General features: G+C 38.8%; 2 long non-coding RNA genes across 7 annotated transcripts; both read left to right on the forward strand.

Moving 5' to 3' along the window:
- Positions 1 to 3298: 3298 nt before the first annotated feature.
- LOC113567885 (uncharacterized) lies at positions 3299 to 21846 on the forward strand. Of its 6 annotated transcripts, none has more exons than XR_014122645.1 (5): positions 3299 to 3400; positions 3551 to 3623; positions 6690 to 6797; positions 7683 to 8209; positions 16294 to 21846. It is a non-coding gene; the product is annotated as an uncharacterized LOC113567885 (long non-coding RNA). The 6 variants fall into 6 exon arrangements; XR_003409511.3 differs by having other exon boundaries at positions 6690 to 6790; positions 8121 to 8209; XR_014122642.1 differs by having other exon boundaries at positions 7680 to 8209; positions 16294 to 21845.
- LOC145656953 (uncharacterized) lies at positions 3631 to 5277 on the forward strand. The gene is made up of 2 exons (XR_014122646.1): positions 3631 to 4162; positions 5122 to 5277. It is a non-coding gene; the product is annotated as an uncharacterized LOC145656953 (long non-coding RNA).
- Positions 21847 to 22732: the final 886 nt, after the last annotated feature.

Here is a 22732-nt window from a genome sequence, read left to right on the forward strand (position 1 = left end):
GCCATGTTCAGGTCAACCAGAGAGCACACCTCAACAGGGTTAGCTACGTTAATTAAACATTAGCTACTGTACAACCTGAATCTTTATTAGTGAACAATGTCCTGGATTTCTCTTTGTGTTTATACAGTACATCCACATTGGCATTAAACCTAAAATAGTAAGAATGATATGCTACCTTGTTTACAAATATGGATAAATTACATTTAGCTGCTTAACTACCTTGGAAGGCCAAACATTACTACAGCTAGGCTGCTAGCTAACTGCTAGCTAACAAAGTAACATGTTTCAAACAGGTTTCTTACTAAAATAGCAACCATTTGTTATATTTATTATTGTACTGTATTTATATTTATACACCCGTTCACCCGCAACTGTCATCGCTGGATCCTTTACATTGTCCGCCACTTCTTTCAACATTTTCCAAACTTGAGTAGCTCCTCCTCTTCCATTTTGCATTGCATTATGGGACAATAGTGTCCATTCAAACCATACTCAAATTTTTTTTGAGCATACTCACTTTTAACCACACTACCTACTACATACTACATAGTCAAAACTGGTTAGTATTAGTAGATAGGGTGCAATTGGGACGTGCCCGATGTCTTCTGATATAGTGCGTCATCTGGAGACTTTTCACATACTGTTTAACTAGGTATTCAAACACACTACCTGTTTTCGCGTACTGCTTTCGTGTACTGTATATTTATGAAAGTATGCGATTTCAGAGGGACCCTATGGCATATGGTGTAACAATCCTGTGAGAGTGGGGTAGCTGCAGGTTAGCAGCCTGTGTGAGCTGAGAGACGGCTTGATTGTGAAAGAGTTTACACGTACCCACAAACTGTAGTCAATACAGGACGCAGGCTATTAAACTGTTTAGTTTGTGGATATTATGATCATATGGGAAATTTAAATTTATATTCTTCAGAGAATTGTTCTATATTTGTATGAATCCAGCGAGAGCTGCCAGCTCATGTGGGGTGCGGAAGGTAAAACTATCTGACTTGATGGCTCTCTGCTCAGCTCCTGCCCAGAGCAGGAAACTCACGATGGCTATCAAAGCTCATCTCAAACAAGCCATTTGTTACAAATCAGAGGAGGCATGTAAGAGTATATATGAGTACAAACATTATCTTCACAGAAACAGGCAGGGGTTAAAACATGGGGACAGTTATATTCTGACATCACCGATTTAGATCGTTAGGCACTGTGCTAATGAGCTGATGAGTTTAATTAGGTGTGTTAGGTAAAGATGGCATCGCAAATGTGCCATGATATGGGTTCCAAGGAGCTGGATTGTTTACAGCTTATCATTAGAAAATAAATCTTTTACTAAGATTTTTAATTAAATAATTTTCTCACATCTGTAGCCATCCAGAAAGGTTTTTGAGCATACATTACAGCATTTGTAATGAACAGAACAGAAAGCCAATTTAGACTAGTGATTTTATATCTTATCTATACCTTAAACATGGCTCCTATACTCACAGTTACCCCTCACAACACCACACACTTTATGAAGTGAAGGGTTAACTGTGGGTGTTGCTAATATAAGAGATACTTCATAATCCCATGAGACGATATGATACTTGCTAATCCCATGAGAAAATCCTTTCCATTAATATGAGCATAAATGATATGCATTGTTTAATGTCAAGGGAAAGCAGAAAAAAATATTGTAATAAGAAATGCAACACTGCAATGATCTTCATGAAAATCTCACACTCCCATTCTGTCTTTAAAAGAAAAAGCAATCCAATATTAAGACTGAGTGAAAGATTAAACAGTGATATTCTGAAAACTGTTAAATTATACAATACTGATAGCAATAGTGATAGCTACTGTCACTGATAAATCAGACACTCTTTAGGTATAAACAGACTGTAAGTTTAGTTGGCATATAGCAAACTACCCATTGCTGTGTTCGAAATAGCCTACTTGTGTACAGATTGGGCTCCAAATCAGTATACCGTATGCTGTTGGCAGAAATAGTACATCATCCTCTTATCTTTCATGTACTGGAAACATTTTTCCAGTACATGAAAGATAAACAGATGACGTACTATTTCTGCCAAATATACCAGTACACAACCAGAACTATCTTTGTGGTGTACTGCATCCCATCATGCAATGTGGCAGAAAACTTTTCCCAACGGGCAGAACCTTCACGGAACCTAGTATGGTTTGCGTTTGTCACATACTGGATACTATACTACATACTTCTACTGGGACCAGTACCCATTATACAGCATCCAGTATATACTGAGTGCATTATGCAGTATACAGTATATAGTAGGCTATTTCTATATAGTATAGTAGCCATATGATATATGGAACAATGTTCTCTACTCTCAGGCCTGGAATGTGATAGCAGACTGAACTCATCAACTACCTATCCAGTCCTTGGTGAATCAGGGGATAAGGGATAGCTGTGGGCACCTCCAGGCACCAGAAGATCAATCCATGATATAGATCTACCTATGTAATGTGCTCTCATTTAGCGTTTAATTCCTCCACATTGCCAACCGTGAACATGGACTTGTTTTGGAGCTTAACGATGGCTGCAGAAAAAGACGGAGTGACTCTGGAGCAGTGAGGCAGTGAGTTCAGTGCTAATCCGCTAGCACTCTGCAGGATATCGGCAGGGTTAAAAACAATTAATTTTACTCCTATAAATGATTAAAAGCAGGAGAATGTGGACACAAGGAGAGGCAGAACATCAGTCAATAATCGTCCAATCACACGTAACCTCTGTCAGAGTGAAAAGCCGCTCACGAGTTTGCGGTGACATCCAGATATAGTACAGCTCATGAGTCTGATTGGCATTAGAATGTCAACTATTTACAACAGATGTAGGCAGGACGCCTTCTATGGTCATGTGTCTTTGAGTAACCCTTGCACTAATGACACGAATCTGAAACACGCTCCTCTTTCAGACTCCTGTGCTCTGTGTCCAGATGATATTTACACCTGGGAATCAAGACTACACTGTGATGGTGAATAGTGAATTCAGACTGCCCAAACATAACCCCCAGACATATGTAATATGTCATTTGCTAATCATTATCACAATATTGGCACAATATCTCAGGAGCCAACAGTATGTAAATGAGAAGTAATTTATTTTTACTCAACTGCAGCAGTTTTACTGACATATTGAAGATAAGTCAGATATGAATAAATCCAAATAAGAGCTGAAATGTTATGGTGAACTTTCTAAAATAGGAGATTTTCTTTTTATGTGTATGACATATATTTAGCTTGTTTGCCTCCCTCTTCTGGCTGTGGATGGGCTTTCCAGCTAACCAGTGGGTGTCATTTACTTACTACACCAGGGGATTCTTTTTTCTCTTCACTTCTCTTTCTTGGGCTGTCTTACTGTTGCCAGCTCCAGGGACAGGTAGGTCAACTGGCTTTCATCTGTTTCATGTTGTTTTATGTTTTGGATTCTGGATTAGTTTTCTTTTGGTAGAACGGCAGCATTTGCTTTTGTTTTGTTTCACATTTGTTTATTTATTTGTTTGATTGTTTCTTTACTTCTTCACGTCAGGGGAGGGACAGCAGGTCTGACAGCTGGAACTGGATATACCACTGGCTGCTGTTTCCTAATGTCTAGATATTAGGTAGATAATTGCTATATTGACCCATGTTTGCTGGTGTGATTCATGGTTCTTTTTCTTCCTTTGTGTTTTTACCCCAAAATGTTTTATAGTACTACATTGTTATATGTGAGAAATCATAATAGTTCACATTCCTGTACAGAGCTTGTGTATAATATGGAGAAACCAATAATATGGAGAATACACTCCTGCAATCAACTAAATCCATTTGTTGTCACCAGAGGTTACCTGTTATTTATAGCATGGCCAGATGTAACATGAGCAGATGTCTTACCTCCTTACATTCATTCATAATCAGTTATGCTGCTTGCTCAGAATTTTGTGAGTGATATAGAGCCTTGCTTTATTCTTTTACTTTCCCAAAAGTGACAGGCAGAAAAAAGCTCCACAAGTAGTCCTTCCCTTTAATATAGATTTGATGTCTGTCATTCTCTAACCACACATGAGAAGATTCAAATAGATAACACAACATTGGGTCCCCAAAAAGTGTTATTGTGGATCAGCTTGCACCATGTTAGGGGTAAGATGATCCAGATGATAAGGTAAGTTGAGCATTCAGAGAAAACAGTTTAAACTATTGTATTAACTAGATTTAAAGTATAATTCCAAATATTGCTTTTAATAATTAAATCCCTCATTGTACTGATAGGATTGTTCATTAAATTAATCTAAAATACTAACTGATGATGGTTTGCTAAAAGTCTGGGATTAAGAAATAATTTTAAATGGAATTAAACTTTTATTTTTTGAGTAACATCCACAGATTTTTTTTTTTCCCCTTTCAGTGTAGACTCCCAACCACATGTTTGGTATAGTTGCATATATTTTAAAATCAGGCCTACTTGATTATGACAGAAAACTGTAGAAATCATTGAACTTTCCATGCATGTAGGTTGCAGGGAAATATAAAGAATTTCTCCACAGGGATGTGGAGCCCCTACCTGTTTTTCTTCTGTAATTAGTGACATGGCATGTCAGCTGTTCACGTGTAACATCTAAAACATGAAATATAATGTCCGTTATTAATTGTTAGGATGCAACACCAATTTAAACACCATATATCAGACTTAACTTCATGTAAAACTAAGGGGGTCAGATGTAGCACTGGTTCAACTTACCCTCAAGGCTCTGGCTCAGTTTACTCCACAGCCAACACTTTTGGAAATGTTCTTAGTCTAGCAGCCCAAAATGGTAGTCCAACGCCAGTGGCGAGGGTAGTGGTTAAGGTACTTGACTAGTAAGACTAGTAAGAAGGTTGCCAGTTCAAGCCTCTGCCAAGTTGTCAATGTTGGATGCCTGAGCAAAGCTCTTACTCAAGATGTATTCAGTCAAAATTGTTGGTCACTTTGGGTAAAAGCATCTGCTAAATGCTGTAAACATTACATGTGATTATATCTGATATGCTTTTAAAAAAAAAAGCCTACTACTTCATCCACATGGTTCTTCCTTCCACGGAAATAAGGAATGCAAACTAGATGTATGTATGTGTATGGTTACTCAGGTACAGGTGGTGGATGAACTTACCCACTGGCAGAATCTGGAAGAGAACCAAAACAATTCATGGCAAAGTGTTGCCATGGGAACTGCTGCGCCAGAGGAGGGGCAACCATGACATTGATGTACTTTAAAAATTCATTAAAAAAACTGTCTGTGGCTGCTGGGACTTTTAAATAATGACTAAATAACTCTTAAAGACCTTAAAATCCTTCCAGTTAAACAGAAAGAGTTGCCTCCAGTTCCATCCAATTTAAGGAGTTTCACATTGGTTTTCAGGAACTTCTGGAGAACAGCTTTCCACATCGTCATATATCGGCTCCTAAAAATGATGAGGAAAATCATAATATTTAGATAATTATTTTCACTTTATCCATTTAAAAATCTAGTCTAATTGGATATGTAACATTAACACTATAAATGGTACGCTACTGTAATTAGATGATCCTGTTCAAACCTGAAGCAGCATTAAGACAATTTATTTTTAAAAAATGCTACAGGGTTTAATTAGGCCTACATGTATTACATTTAGTACCCTGCTATTACTCCAATAGTTGCTTCCATAGTCTCCATGTCTGCAGAGACCCTCAAGGTCAAAAATTGTAGCATTTTAAATAACTGATGCAGCCTCCCAACCTTCCATCATTTTTTGTAAAATTGGTTTAATGATTCACCAAAAGGCCTCCATTCATTAAGGCTTGAAAAGAAAAAAAAATGAAATTATGTGGCCAAAGTGGTTTCTTTCATGACAAAATGCATTTTGAGAGTTCTGCAATTCAAGTCTTGACTCACAATATTCATTGGGTGCCATGAAATTAATTCATTGACTCATTAAATGTATTTCTTGTATCAAAAAGCATTTTGTAGACTAAGAAATGAATTTGCAAGACAAAAAGAGTCATTTTATTTTGGGCTTCACATGGAACGTTGCTTGAGAGAAGGAAACAAATGTCTAAGATAAACTAACACTGGTAGCTTGCCCACTAAGATTAGTAAGTCCCATGCACTGTGTGATTTGAGTAGCTTTTGTGTAGTTTTACTTGCACTGATCAAGTTGATCATGAAATTAGCCAAGACTCAAAGGAGCCAACTCTAATCAAGTGAATTCAAGTGATTAAAAAAGTAGAAAAGTTAGAAAAAAGGGAAAAAATCTAACAGAACAAGTAAATATACATAAATAAAATGGCTTGAATGAGCCTCCAAGTCTGAGTGTACATACACTGTAAAAGACAGTCCAGTCTGTTCAAAAGGGACAAAAAAAACAAAAAAAACAACAGTCACCATGTGGTCACAAACTCAACTGCCTGAACCAAGCTGCACAGCTAACCATCTCTTCTGTGCTCACTTTAGTCCAGCCTCCTAGTGACTGGCCAGGGTAGCAGCTTTTATATGCTGATTTTCCTGCCACATTCCTGCAGGTCAAACCAATCGTATGAGCAGTGTTCCTGCTAAACATGCACACTTAGCTATGTATGTAAAAGACATTTCTAACATTGACTATACACTTCAGTGCAAAATCGTTCATCGGTTATTTATCTAACAAGCCTTGGTTTCTGTATCATGTTCTTTTCCTAGCTTTTCTGTGTGTGTAGGAGGACTCTCCCTATTGTTCTGAACTGCAGCTGGTTTCTCCCATCCTCTTAAAGAGACACATTGAGGCATCCTTCTCTCTCCTAGTATGTTGTAAGATGAGTTTTATTCTCTTTACATAATTCCATGTTTCACAGATTTGTCTCAGTAACTCTCCTAGTGAATATTTCTCTGTATGCATCTGTGTAATGTCAGTACAAAGTGCAAGTGCTGGCAGTATGATCAGGCTCATCATCATAGTTTGCATTTCCAGATATTTATGGCTCAGTTTGCGCATGAAGATATCTAATTACATATTAATTTGATAGCTATTGAAAGCCTACATGTAATACAACTTGGTTGTAATACAACCAAGTAATACATGTAATACAACAACTTGGAGCATTGTTATTGAAATAAATATGGTCTCTGCAATTTCTAGAGTAATGTTTTGCCTGTCATTTTACAGGACACAAATAATGGGGGAAATCGGTTAACTTGCACATTAGTTTTTCTATAGCTAATTGTCTGACCGAGCTAACTGTCAAGCTATGAATGCTAAGTTTTGAAATTTAGATGAAAAGAAATTTGGACAAGTGTAGTTAGTCTAAATTACTGAAGTCTATTGGAGTATATTGTGCTATATGTGCAGTGTGGTTTGTATATTTTATTGTATTTTCCATAGCTGTAGTATTCATATTTTTGAATCACAAGTTTATATTTTAAAAATATAATAGCACTGTTAACTTGTGAAATAAAATGTGTGTATTTAGCATTTTTTTGATGGTGTCAGATTATTAATAACATAATGGCTATGAATGCTGGTTGGAGGGTCCCCTGTGAATGTTTGCCTAGGGCCCAGAGTCTAGATCTGGCACTGAAGTTAGGACATATAAATTGCAACAGGCTGACAATATGAACTCAAAATATCTGTACTGACTTTTCCCCCTTTTATTTGTTTGTTTATTTTATTTTTTTTGTAAAATAAATATAAAGCAGACTTTAGTGTAAAGCAGACTTTAGTGCAAAGTAGATTTTATTGTAAAGCAGACTTTAGTGCAAAGTAGACTTTATTGTAAAGCAGACTTTAGTGCAAAGTAGACTTTATTGTAAAGCAGACTTTAGTGCAAAGTAGACTTTATTGTAAAGCAGACTTTAGTGCAAAGTAGACTTTATTGTAAAGCAGACTTTAGTGCAAAGTAGACTTTATTGTAAAGCAGACTTTAGTGCAAAGCAGACTTTAGAGTAAAGCAGACTTTAGTGCAAAGTAGACTTTATTGTAAAGCAGACTTTAGTGCAAAGCAGACTTTAGAGTAAAGCAGACTTTAGTGCAAAGCAGACTTTAGAGTAAAGCAGACTTTAGTGCAAAGCAGACTTTAGAGTAAAGTAGACTTTAGTGGTGTGTGGTGTGTGACCAGAAACACCATTACACTTCAGATGCAGATGGAGATGCAGATGGAGATGACGAGCTGAAGCACAAACAGCAGCAGCAACACTACGTAGTGCCAGTGAAACTGGCAAACTAGGTACATAACAAGCAAAAAACAAAACGCCCTTATTTTCAATGTCGAGGACAGCACATTCTGTTTGTGTGTCTGTGTTTGCACATTGTGAGTTTCATGAGTGGCACATCATCCTGGATAATTTTCCATTCACAAATTTGTGAGATCAATCTGCACCTCTGCAGTTGCCATTCTCAAGTATGTAACTGATACCAAACTGGATCCTGCTATTTGCTGAAGACATAACAACAAACACATTGATTCTGAGCTATTTACATATTGAAAGGTAATACCGTGAAATGAATGTACAACAAATTTATCCTAATCCACAGATAAACTGAGCAGATGAATTATATTTCACATGTATAAGATAGCAAGATGTCATACCAAATAACACTGCTGGTCAGTTATCAAATTCACAGGATGATGTCACAGGATGATTAGATAAAAATGTTGTTAATCCAGGGTAAGGAAATAAATGATTATCTTGATATGGTGCAATTTATGAAAATCAGGGAATCATGCACTACAGTGTGTTTAAGCAGAGATACAGAAATGGACAAGCCAAGCACTACAGTGCAATAATTAGTAATCCATGTTTTGGACTGTATTTAGGTACAATGTAGATTAATACAAGACAGATTACACAAATGTAATTATTGTACCCAGGGAGCTAGCAGGTCCTTAAAAAGTCTTCATTTTTAGGAAATTACATTTACTCAAGGAATGAAGGCTTAAGTTTGAAATTAAATTTGAAGTTGCACTGTCTTAAATGTTATGCTTCAGACATGTATCTTTGTTGCGGGCCCATTCGAAGTTCGCAAATTAAATTCCAAGGAATAACACAGTTAGTCTCAGCTACTCAATCATCGATTGTAAATCTAGTGAAGATGACAAGCTACATTCTGGTATAATTTTTTAAGAGGTTTGTGGCATGGGTTTGTTTCCATACTTAAGTTACGTTGGGGAGAAACACATTCCCACTCACTTTACTACACCCAGTGATCATTTGTGAACCTTTTACACCGACAGAGAAGAAATTCACTCGATCATTTGACTTAGCTAAGCTGTTTTAAAAACAGTTTATTACCCTGACAACATTTTTATTAGAAATTTGAATAACTTGTCAGCATCAACATTTTTGCACAGGTGAGCTAATGGATTACTAACAGATTAGAGTTTAGTTTGTTTGGCTAGATTTTATTTTTTACCAAATAACAAGTGGTGTTGGAGCTTGAGAGGAAATTCTAGTCAGGCTGATTCATCTGATGCTGTCCTTCTCAACATGTTTATATTTATAATTGTGGAGCTACATATTTTGCTTTACTAGCCTTATCTAGCTAGCTATGTTTGAATATTACAATGAAGTAGCATAGCTTGCTGTGCAGGCTACCCTAAGAAAGAATCGGTTACACAGATCTGTATTCACTGCTAACAGTATCATGCTGTCGTTTTTGTACATAGTCTGGTTGTCAGATTCTTGCCCACTTGGTTTATTCAGTGTTCTTATAGCCTTCAACATTAGTATGAAAGTATCTGTTCCTCAGTGGCTGTGTTTACAATATAATATTTAATTATGAGTTATTCCAATGATTTAATTTTTTGTAAATCCTCATTGCAAATTTAGTCTTAAATTACATTTGAAGTAGCATTTAAAGTCTTTAAATGTGACTTGGGGATGTTTTCAGACACTGACTGTACTTATAGACAGCTCACTGTGTGGACAATCAGTGAGCCTACAGATTGGGCATTTTGATTTTTTAAAATCAGAAATAAATCACAATCAGGAAGTCCTACCTATGTATTTACCATGTATATAATCATAGACTGGCTATTTTGATTGTCCATTTTATCTAAAAATAAAAAATCATCAGCTTGTTCTTTGAAAGTAGTATCTCCCACAGGTACAGTTCCCAGTACAGGCAGGATACACAAAAAATGACAAATCCATAGCCAGTATGATGATGGCTATCCCAGCAGTTACAGCACTGATCACATTCATCACAGTGGAAGCTTTGACCTAAGAATATAGAAATTCAATAGCAGTACTGAATGGAGAAGAGCAAGCAGTGTTCCATGTAAATCTAACATTGATGGCTTAATGCATCACCTTTATCCTTAAAGAGTTTGACAACAAATTCTAATTTCAAAAACCCACTGAAGGATTAAATAATTGGATTAAATATAAAGAATACAATCTTGAAGTTCTGTTTGAAATATTTTATTTAACTTTTTTCTCGATTTTAAGTTGCAGTTCCATCAGGAATGCGCGAAATGTATATCAATAGACACAATGTGCATGCCAACATAAAATGGTTCTCTTTGCATTGATTGTGAGTACCTACCATAGCACTCTTGAGTTTACTCTCTCCTACAATAGAGATTATACCTGTACTGATGTACTAAAAAGAGGAGGCATAATGTTATGTGAGAGTTTAGGGCTATAGAAACAAAACCCCACCAGCAAACACATGACTCATACCTTACTATAAGTCCCCCAATTCCTAAACACAAAGTGTGACAAATCGAGAGCTTGTCCTGATAAGAGAGTGAGAAGTTGAAAAGTAATCACTCCACCCATTATTTGGACTGTGTTGAAAATAAATGCATAAATAAAATCAGACAAGAAAGCAAGCCAGCAAACAGCAACAATGACAAAAACAGCCATAATAACTATCATGCACACAGGGACACAAAATGGTGTTACTATACTAGACATTGATTCCAGTAATATTATAGGACAGTAGCCCTGAACCTCACGAAACCCTAACATTAACTACATAAGAAAGGCTGTAGTAGTGTAGCAAGTGTAGCAATATAGTAAGGCTTGCCTGTAACAAGCATAGCAATACAAGTTGATATATGTAGTGCATGCTTTAAACCTTATGCCCATTCCTTTTCGTTTCCCCTTGAGATATTGCTGAAGTGGTAAATAACTGCATCATAGAACCAGAAGTAGCCTGTACTGTCTGCTGCGGCAAACCCTGAGTAATCACCCTCCAGACATCATGCTGGACATACTTAGGGGCAGATGTCTAATTCTCCTCTAAGAATATGACAAAAACCTCATGGCTTAAATACAGTGAACATACATTTCAAATTAACTTAGTTTTTAAACATTAATAATAATAATAATAATAATAATAATAATAATAATAATAATGCTGTACATTATTTTTATATTAGTACATAATGTAATAATGTAAAGGACATGTAACAAAGTTGTAAAAATGAAAGAAAATAAGGCTAAAACAGCAAAAGAAATGACTTGACCTGAAAAGCAGGATACTGTGTCTGCTGGTTTCTGCAGTATGCGTGCTTGCAGTTAATGTTCTAAGTGATCTTTATCTCTGCCTTCCACTTGTGTATATGGTGGGTCATTAAAATGCGAATTCATTATTTGTTTTGCTATAAATTAACATGCAGGGCATACCATAACGTTTTTTTCTTTTTTCTTCTTTTTGCCATAACCCTTTCGGAGGTGATGGATCTGTGGATGTAATAGTGAACTATTAGTTAAACAGCTGAAGAAATAAAGTTAGACATGAAAAGGAAGCAATAAAACCACCACCTATACATTATAATTTGAAAGCTCATATTACATATATCTTAGATGATCTTAGATTTTTCTAAAGGTCTATTTTTATATGAATCGCTTTCTTACTAAAATCCTCTAACCCTCCCAAGGGGTTCCTAGTCTACCATATATTACTACACTAACAATGAACAAAATAAACAGAGAACCTACTCAGACCAGGAGACATTTGCAAAAGTCCACTTGATAAAAATCTAATGGCACAAAAACATAACACAACATATGTCATAACCTTTAAAGAGTTTTGGGATGTTATGAATTGCCTACAGATTTTTTTTTTTTTAATATTTTTGGCAGGTGAACTTCTGACCAGTCAGGTGAAGCCCTTGAAATCATCAACATCATAGTATATGTCCTTAACTTACCACCAGTGAGAACCTTCACAGACATACCGACAATTGCAAATCACACAAGACACACAACTTTCCACAAACCATAGCACATGGTGTAACATCGTATCTGTGCTATGGTATTACTTTGTTGAGCTTGTGAATAAAACTTGTCTATAGTCTATAATTGCCAGCACACCATTATTATTTTTTTGTTCAGCATTGATCAGAATAATATAAATTCTATAAATTTATGGCTTTGCTCTTCACAGAACCTTCTTTCTTTGTGTAAACCTGTACCAAGTTGCAAGAGAAAAATAACCATCTATATTTCCTTGGCATTAACATCCATTAATATTCTTTGGCCTGAAAAGAGCATTTAATTGATTTTGTGCACTCCCCCAAGCCCCCTGGTGGTTTTGCAGCCCTCCATCCACTCTAATATACTTGACTTCATCAAGTACAGCCTGCACTGAGCCCTCTCAAATATAGCACCTGTAAGGAAAAATTCCCTATTTTCCTTAAGCCTGTCCCTCTGGTCCCACTGTCTGCTTCACCTCCTCAGGCCCCTGGGGCACGTTTCTCAGAATGAGTGATACTGAGTCACAGATGCTGAGAAGCATGCACACTTTATTCAGAGATATGTGAGTATATATAGATGGCAAAGCAGATGAATAAGTGGATATATGTATATGACACAGCAAGTGTAACATGTTCAGACATGATAGAATACACTGTATCAAAAATGATACAGCCGTCTGTCACTGGTTCAAACCATATTTGACCTATCTAAGTGTAGACAAGCTAACATGACAGAGGATAGACCTTTAATACGGCTGGATAGAAAACACTGTACTGTACAGAAAATGGATTCGCATTGTAGAAAATTCTAACAGTGCCTGAGGCTCTGGCCTTGGGCCTGAAGATTCCCACCAGCATCAAGAGATCTCCTCTAATGCCACTTACATTCATCAGCTCTAGAAAGCAAGGCTATGTACACCTGTGGGTTGGTTTTCTGCACTCGCTTTCAGCTTTAATCCTCCCCACCATCTGTGTGATGCAGTCGAAGATAAACATGTCACATACACATTATATTTTAAAGATCATATTTCGTTTATTTGGCCTTCAGCTGTGTATTCAGAACCAATGAGTATAATGCTTCCAGTCAGTGTAGGTTGCCTGTTCAAGCTGTTCTCTGAGAGTTCTCTACCTTTTGCCCCCAGGCCATACCTAATCAGTTTCTGACCACAGGAATTTTGATTGGCTGATGGTCAATGTTCTCTCCTCAGTGGTGAAACTAGCATGGCAGTGGATGTGGCATTAGTATGTCACGTGCATACATTCCATCCTTTATGCCGTTTGGTTCCTTCCAAACAAAACTGATAAAGCATAACACTCTGCATCGGTCGATACAGATGGCTATTAGTGTCTCTGTGACATTAAGTGAAAAATTTGTGCTGAACTGAAATGGCAAGATGAGTCCAGGAATGAATAAGCACAGTGTGACCATTCTTGCCCTGACTTTGATTAAATGACATTACTGTCAACAGGCAGATCTATTCAATTCTGTTTTGTGTACTCTTGACTGTCCTTCGATAATGAGATTGTGGGAATCAATCATGAGCCAATAAATAATGTAATTAAATCATTAATAAATGTTTTCAGTGGTGGCGCTCTGAACAATCCATTGGTTTATCAATAGAAATATAAACATAATTAGTGAGCCTGCATCTCCAACAGTAATACATTGACATGGACAACACTGGAAGAAGAGACATTCTAATGCTAAATGTTTCATCAATACGAGCAGAAATGCATTTCCAGTTTGAGAAGGCCACAAAAAAAAAGCAAAACTATATGAGGTTACTGTGAGCAGTCAACAAGCTTGCCAAGGTATAGGACATCACTGTCAAATATATAGTGACATTTCACAAAGAGACATCAAAAGTCATTTTCAATCATTTACCTTTTTCTCCAGGATGCTGCATAGCAGTTAGAAAAGTGCAAAAGCCTTTACTTCATGCATGGAGTGATCTGACTGGCTGATTTGCGGGTACATTTTATTTTTACATTGCATTCTTACATAAGCACTATACCTGAATGAGTACTTGAAAATACTTTCACAAAAAATGCCACTTAAATTTATGCACAGTGATGTAAAGTATGTCTGTGCCAGTATGTCAGACGCAGTGGAGCCAAAATCATTCAGCATTCATTCAAACTGCATTCAAAATATTTGATTGGCACTGAAAAGTGATTAAATGGAAAAAAATGAGAAAGAAAGAAATGAAGCTACTCATGTCATTAAATTAAATCTATCAGTCCAAAATAATGCAGCATTTCTCTTTAGCAGTAAAAAAATTATTACATTAAAATTCGGCCTTTATCCCACATACGTCTTCTCTTTCCGCTGGGAATATAAACATCCCAGCTAAACGCCTATTTGCTACCTAAGGAAGAGCTGTTGGCTGACATCCTCTGATGGAACGTCTGACTGACCCAGTTCGAATTCCTATTGACCAGGTGTGGCCCTTCTTCACAATATCGGTCATAAAATCAAACTATAAAATGTGCTGTCGGGAATCAGAAAACATCATACACATGCTGGCTTTTAAAAACTAGATTTAGAAGAACATCCACTGGTTTTACGGGTGAAGTGTCTCAGTTTGACTGGGGGCAGACAGGCAACAGTTGCATGTGGAGGCAACAACCAGGAAGAGGCCACGGTCACCAGTCGAGTGAGGCTGAGTGTAGCAGCATGGGAAGGCGTGAACAGCTCTCAGTTCGTGCTCTTCTGGACTGACTCTGTACCTTGTGCAATGGGCTATGAGATAACAGGAAGAGGTAAAAGCAAGATCAAGTAAGTAAAGACATGGACCTTTCCCCATGAAATCCAGACAGATCCAGAAAAAATGCATACAATCGTTTCCATATGATTTGGACCTCATCTCATACATGTCTGACTGCACAGGAGCCCTGTAGTGTTGTGAAGTTAGAACATTTTTTGTTCACTTTTTATATAAACCAGTAGTAAACACCAAATTTCAAAAAGGCTAATCAGTTCTCCCATTTAGTGACCTGTAAACATGGTGTTCTTAAACATGGATTCACCTCTGCCTCACAATCCATGAAGGTTAACGACCTCAATTAGGACAGTGTTATCTGTTTACAATACTGCAGAAAGATTGTGGCATCATGTCTGCTAAAAACAGACTTGGTTCTGTGGTGTGTATGTGTGTGACCAAGGGAGAGAGGAAGAATGAGAGAGCGAGAGAGAGAGTGAGAGAGAGAGAGAGAGAGAGAGAGAGAGAGAGAGAGAGAGAGAGAGAGAGAGAGAGAGAATGGTAGCAGACCAGCAGTGTGCATTTGGCAAAACCACAAAACATTTAAATAGAATAGTTTAAATGCCATATCTGTGTGTATGTGAGTGAGACAGAGAAATGTAGTAGAGTGACGTCTGATAGGGTGAGGGGTTGTAATCACAGTAACCAGACCTCTATGAGCTATTGACTGCTGTCACTTCTGTCTCCCAGCTGCTGAGAGAATTGATCAAACCTTCTATTGAGGTGGGAGAATGATAGTGATTCTCTCTCTCTCTCTCTCTCTCTCTCTCTCTCTCTCTCTCTCTCTCTCTCTTCTGCACCTTCCATGTGTCTTGCCTTCTGGGAGAATGCCTCTCCTCTTCCTCACAAAGCTCTCTCACCTCATTAAAACCTCTTTGTGTGCACAGAGACCAGCCCAGATTACCTATTGTCCAAACCTGTCTGTCAAGCACCGTTTCCTACTCTTACTAAAAAGAAGGTTTCCTCAACTGGGTCATTGCTTTTCATCTTTTATGACATTTTAGAGAGCAGAACAGGAAAAGCACGTAGAGAAGAGGTGCACAAAAGAAGTATTTATTATGGATAATATTTTGGAATGTTGCATAATATGTCAGTGATTTTGATGGGGAGAGACAAAAGAATGTGAAAGAGAAAGAGAGAGGGAGGAAGAATTTTAACAAGGCCTTAATGCTCAGTTTAAATATTACATGGACAATGGAACTGCTTAACATAACTGAGCTTAGTGGAAAAAAGGAAGCCAAATTCTGTCATGCCCAGCTGTCATGAAATACAATATGTAATCAAAACTCACCTGTCTAAAACTACTGTCATCTCATTACCCTGTCTTTGCTTTCTGCTCAGGTGTGACTGCCTGGCCATGCGTTGGAGGGAAAACGTAATGAACTGTCCTCGTTTCCATGATCAGGACCACAGAAATATGAGACATACAGCATTGTGCATCCCTCAAGAAAGAGCTAATGAGGTCCAGATGCCAGTGATGGCTGGAATCAGGGCTACAGTCCAATCTGCAGCAAGAGATACTTTGGCCAGTTGTGTGGTATCGAATGCTCTTCACAGTGATGTAGAGTGTAAGAAGAGCACTCCTCAAGACAGTGTGAGAGAGGCTGGTAATTGATTGGTAATGGAACAGATTCATGCGTCAGGCAGGCTAATGGTGTGTGTTGTGTGTGCGCGTCCAGAAGTCATCTGTACCCATGACTTACACATGCCACTCAATGCTAATTAGACAGTCTGCATATGCGCTTGTTGTGTATGTGTGTGTTTGTGTTGTGTGTGTGTGTATGCGTATGTGTTGTTTTTGACTGGAGGCAGCCTCTGTTGTGACCTTATTGCATTGGAAAACACAAACCTCTGTTTACACCCCCACCCATACACAATCTTTCTTCAGAAAGCGCTTATCAGCCTTTTCTGTGTAATAGCAAACTGGGAAAGCTCACCTCTGCAAAAACATTGTTTGATTATTGTGAATTGCCAAGCAAACAAATACAACCAATGAATACTAATCAACTTTGGAATCGCATTTCAAAAACAGATACAGTATTTATATATTTATTTATTTTTGCTGTTTTGTTATCTCTGGATTTTCATAGATTCTGAAAATATTGAATATCAGAGCTCTTCTTTGCTTTCCTGCCTTTTAACTGATTTTTGTAATATTTCTTCTAGCTTTGCCTACTTGGAAAACCTTTGAAAACAACTTATCCTGGTATTTGGTTTTCAACCCCTACACTGCTCATTTAAACTACATCTGCTGCTCAGGGGCTGGAGTTCATTAGACAAATCACAGGCCAGTGGGCGGTTATCATAATTTTAATTCAACCCCGCCCTTTATGAATCATGAGCCTGTGGAGTGGTTCATAAATCTTGAAACCAGAAGTATGCAAGAAAGTGGCTGGTCCCTGAAGGATCCGGAGACGTCTGGAGCAGGTGGACATAAAGAGGAGCTAAAGAGGAGATTTTGTCCTGCTTTTTACCTTCCAGCAGTCTGCACACAGGCAAGGTTGCCATGGCAGCTCTAAGGAAAAGACCTCACTTTTGTGACATACACCAAACCAGCATGGTCCTTTAGGAGTACCTTTTACAAAGTGAGAAAACAAGATTTTATCTTTGCACAGAACCTGAAATAGACACATTAAATGCTTGGGTGCTACTCCAAAAAAAAAAAAAAAAAAAAAGATCTGGCACAATTAAATTTTTTACCCCCCCAAAATGTGTAAAAATCTTCAAAACTTTTCAGGTTCTACAAAGCCTCCAAACAAAGCTGCCTTGAAAAGAGAGTTGCCCTGGGGTGAGACTGGACGATAAGGAAGGGTAATCCTGTCGAGCTGGTGCTGGTTTTCATTTAGATGTGTTTCAGTGAAGAGATCATGGGCCAACAGATCCCAATAATAACCATATACTACTGAGCACACATAGCGCCCTCTACTGACCACATATAGATAGTGCAGGATGATTTTCACAATTAATTCATTGTTAATTGAGACTGTTAAAAAAACACAAAATGATGACAATTAACAGGCAGCAGTTCACGGCGAAAAGAGCTTGTTCAGGCGGGACTCATATGCGGTGAGGAGTGATGTTTGTTTAGGGTAAATCCATTCTCATTAACCTCAATGCGGTCCAGTCAGATTACCAGAAGAGGCGTAACCAGCGAACACAGCAAAACAAAGTAAAGCTTGGACATAAAAATCGTAACATGGAAATTATTACAACAACGATAAATTTGTTCCAGCACATAGACTACAATACAAACAAAAATACAAGTTGGCCTCCAACACCCAAAAATGTCCACCATAAGAGCCATTAGCTACTTCATTGTCTAATGCATCAAGAGCTCCCAGTGGAAAGAAATTATTGATGTAGTGGTGTTTCATGCCAGGAAAAACTATTGACCAGGGGTATTCTTGGATGGATGTAGCTAATAAATATTGCATTTTTATGTTTTAACACTTCTATTTATTTTGTACAATTTTGTTGTACTTACACAGCTTTGAGTCTGTTGAGGATATTTAAAACAATCTTTTCAACTATTTGCCTACTTTAGATTGTACTGGTCATATAACAAAGTCCACTGTAATATGAGTTTAAATAAAAGAAAGATTAATTATTTTTTTTATTTATTTATTTATTTTTTTGCAGTATCATCCAGCCCTACAGAGTGCACTCTAGTGACATTTACAGCATTTGGCTGATACTTTCATCAAAGTGACTGAATACAACTTAAGGAATTGGGGGTTAAAGGCCTTGCTCCAACAGTGGGAACTTGGCAGTGGCAGGGTTTGAACTGGAAACCTTTTGATTGTTAATCTACCTTAAACGCTGAACTACCACTGACCACCCAGCACAAACTCTCTGATTATACAGAGCACTGACTCCACATTGAGAGCACTCTACTGACCATACTCTACTGACCATACTCTATTGACCATACTAAGCAGACTACTGACTATACAAAGCACATTCTTCTGACCATATGGAGTGCACTTTGCTGACCACAAAAAGCAGACACTACTGATCATGATAGACCACACCAGACCACAGTCTAATTACAAAAAAAGAGAGATTTCAACCCCCAAAGCACACAGAATCTGCAGAATCTAGACCACAGTACTAAAAAGAGATGAGAGTATTGTTGGAATGAGCCATCAGATTTGACAGGGCCAGCACACTGTACATACAAATCTACCTGTGTGCTGAATGCACAACTCAGCAGGCTTACCCTCATCAATATCAACAAAAAAACTGGAGTGAGTCCAGACATGATTATGGACCTCGTGACCGCAGATGCTCACTGAGACTACACACAGACAGTTGACCTTCACAGACGAGCCAATCTCTCAGGCCAGACCTTAGGCAGGAGTGGGGGAGGTCTACTGTCTATTTCCCTTTCAGTGCCGATGAGACAGCTAATCAAGGCTTGGGTGAGAGGCAATCTGATGCTCCAGACATGCTAAAAAATGACCAACAGGGCCATCTTGACTAGTCTCCAAGGACAGAGGATGCTTCAGTTAATCAGAGACAGGCCGCCGACCCCTTTTGATTGCAGCTTTGTGATTGTGTGATGAAGCCATGAGCTAGTCATATTTTAAAGTCTCTTGAGACACAGGCCAGCTACACATATCCCCATTCCTGTTTTTTGGTGTTGAGAATCACAGTCATCCAGGTAGTAAATTGCCATGTTTCTGCTGTGGCGAGATTGCGCAAGCCTTTTTACAGCACAATAACACAACATTGCTAAACAAATCGCTGTGATTTTGGACAATTAGGGAAGTTGGTCTTTGTAGCATGCTGATTTTTTTAAGCTTAAAATATTACCTTTTCAAAACCTCAGTTAGGAAATGTTGGTGGTATTAACACAGCAAAGAAACGTTTGTTCTGGTCCAACAGGGCATTGTTTGAGGCCTGCTGATCTCAATTCCACAAAAACATCTAGAACTAGCATATGAAAAACAACTGAATGGAGTAAACTGGGCTCGTTTAACATGAACTCTGTAAAAAAGGCTCAGGAGGCAGTAGAATGCCTACCTTGTCCTACCCCTGTGATCATTTGATTTGCTCAAAGACAACTAACTTGCCCTATTTTCTGTAAGAAGAGTGCTCCGATTCCCACCGAGCGATGTCATAATGAAATCCCATATGAGTGTTCTGGAGATTCTTCTTGCCCCTTTAACACACAAACAACTCCAGGGAAGCAGTCTCTTCTGGAGTGGAAAGCATAAGCCAAACTCGGCAAGAGGACACTTTCCTCCAGACTTATGCCTCGGTCCAAGTCTCATGGGGCTTAGTTCACTATAGTGGGAGCAAAAGAAAAGGATGATCTTGTCATGCCGAGCCCTGTCTCCACTTCTCAGGTGAGTATGGATGAGCACAGTGGGGGGATGTCTCCACTTCTCAGGTGAGTATGGATGAGCACAGTGGGGGGATGTCTCCACTTCTCAGGTGAGTATGGATGAGCACAGTGGGGGGATGTCTCCACTTCTCAGGTGAGTATGGATGAGCACAGTGGGGGGATGTCTCCACTTCTCAGGTGAGTATGGATGAGCACAGTGGGGGGATGTCTCCACTTCTCAGGTGAGTATGGATGAGCACAGTGGGGGGATGTCTCCACTTCTCAGGTGAGTATGGATGAGCACAGTGGGGGGATGTCTCCACTTCTCAGGTGAGTATGGATGAGCACAGTGGGGGGATGTCTCCACTTCTCAGGTGAGTATGGATGAGCACAGTGGGGGGATGTCTCCACTTCTCAGGTGAGTATGGATGAGCACAGTGGGGGGATGTCTCCACTTCTCAGGTGAGTATGGATGAGCACAGTGGGGGGATGTCTCCACTTCTCAGGTGAGTATGGATGAGCACAGTGGGGGGATGTCTCCACTTCTCAGGTGAGTATGGATGAGCACAGTGGGGGGATGTCATCCGCTTCTCCAGCTATGCACATCTTCTGGCAAGTTCAACCACCATAATCTCAGTTGTGCTATCCACGCATGCATCGCCCAACATATGTCTGTAGCAAGGGTGATGTGCTCAGGGCATAGAACTGTGAGTCTCCAGCCCATCACCATTTGTCTCTTTTGGCATTAGGCAGCCGAATAGTTAATTCTTCAAGGAGACAGACAAAAGATGGGGGGTTTACTGGTTTCCAGAGATGGAGGCAGGTCTTAGGCCCCGCCTCAACTGGTCCTCGCTGACCTCACGGCCACTGCAATAGTCGCTAGGAGTGAAATGTCACCGACGTGCTGCGAACAAAGGTCAGGACAAATCTGGTACATTCTCACCCAGCAATTATTGTCCACCCACCACCACAAGGAGATGGGAAGCCAGTATGTTTGTCACGCAGTGGAATTAATTGCTTAAAGAACATTAAAACACAAATGATAAAGACTGGGATGTGCTATTTCATATACATCTTAAACCTGGCCTTTAGACACATGACACAGGTTTGTGAGAGCAGTTTGTCCAACGGAAAATCAAATAAGGAACGGAGCAGGTTGAGTGAGCAGGTTTTGTATGTAAGGCTGCCTGCAACCAGGGGCGTTGTGCAGTTTACTGCAGTGCTGTGCTGATCAAAGCCATTCCTGCTCCAGCACTGTGTCCGGGATTATTCAGTAGCAATGCCATCGACCGAAGCCCAACCCATCATATGCTCCAGTGGCGTTCTTGTATTATGAGAAGGTCAGACCTTGCATGATTAGTTCCTGCTCTAATGTCACACTGTGTAATCAGTCACGTGGCTATTAATGCAGCATGTCTCTGGCACCACAGACCCAATCAGACCCCATGTGGTTCCTCTGAAGTCCACAAGCCTGTGTGCAACAGCATGAGGCTGCATACACAAGTCACATGGTTTCTCATTGACGCTGCTTACTTGTGATGCCTGTAAAAATCCCATAAAACAAATACATGGTATACAATCAGCATACTCATTTCATAATAAAATTATAATACTTTCTGAACATAATTGGTACTTCATATTAAAACCATATTTATATAGTATAAGATCTGTATGTGACAAAGACACCAGCGTAATGTATATCTGAAAAATGTTATTGTATATGAAAGGTGCCATAATCATATAAACAAAAATAAGTATTTTATAATAACAAACAAATATGAAGTCATGATCATATATAACTTTTAAAGATTTTAAAAGCCTGTTGGCATTTAGGCAGCGTCACATTGATGTGTAGAGTTGAGCTGTTAAATATCAATGTGAAACCCATTACACAATTAATAAATGACATGAGGTTGAGTCAAGCTTGAAGTTAGCTGACGTTCTGCATGACATGCATGTATACACATACACGCTGCATCACTGTATTAATATCTTTCAGGGGACCTTCTACTGGCATGCATATAAATATATATAAATACTGCTATACCTACACAAACTGACCTAAAATTAAACCTTTCCTAATAATGGCCAAGAAAATGTTCTTGCTTGATGTTTGTGTCTGCATTTAGTCCTCACCATGAGAACAAAACAAGGTATACGCACTAAAACACACACACACACACACACACACACACACACACACACACACACACACACACACACACACACACACACACACACACACACACACACACAGAGTGTCTCCTTCTATTAAGTTTTTAGTCATATCTTTGCACACAGCAGCTGTGCATCTGGCAGTGCTGTTCTAATTAAACTATGTCTCTTTGCGAGAGACAGGCCGGCCCACCAGATTTTGCAGACGCACACTGCTCTGCCAGAGGGTACAGGTCAGGTCAGCAGACAGGCCTGGACAAACACATCTCCTTGCTC

Source organism: Electrophorus electricus, chromosome 3 (genome assembly GCF_041902795.1).
Source record: "Electrophorus electricus isolate QZ-2024a chromosome 3, ASM4190279v1, whole genome shotgun sequence".
NCBI lineage: Eukaryota > Metazoa > Chordata > Actinopteri > Gymnotiformes > Gymnotidae > Electrophorus > Electrophorus electricus.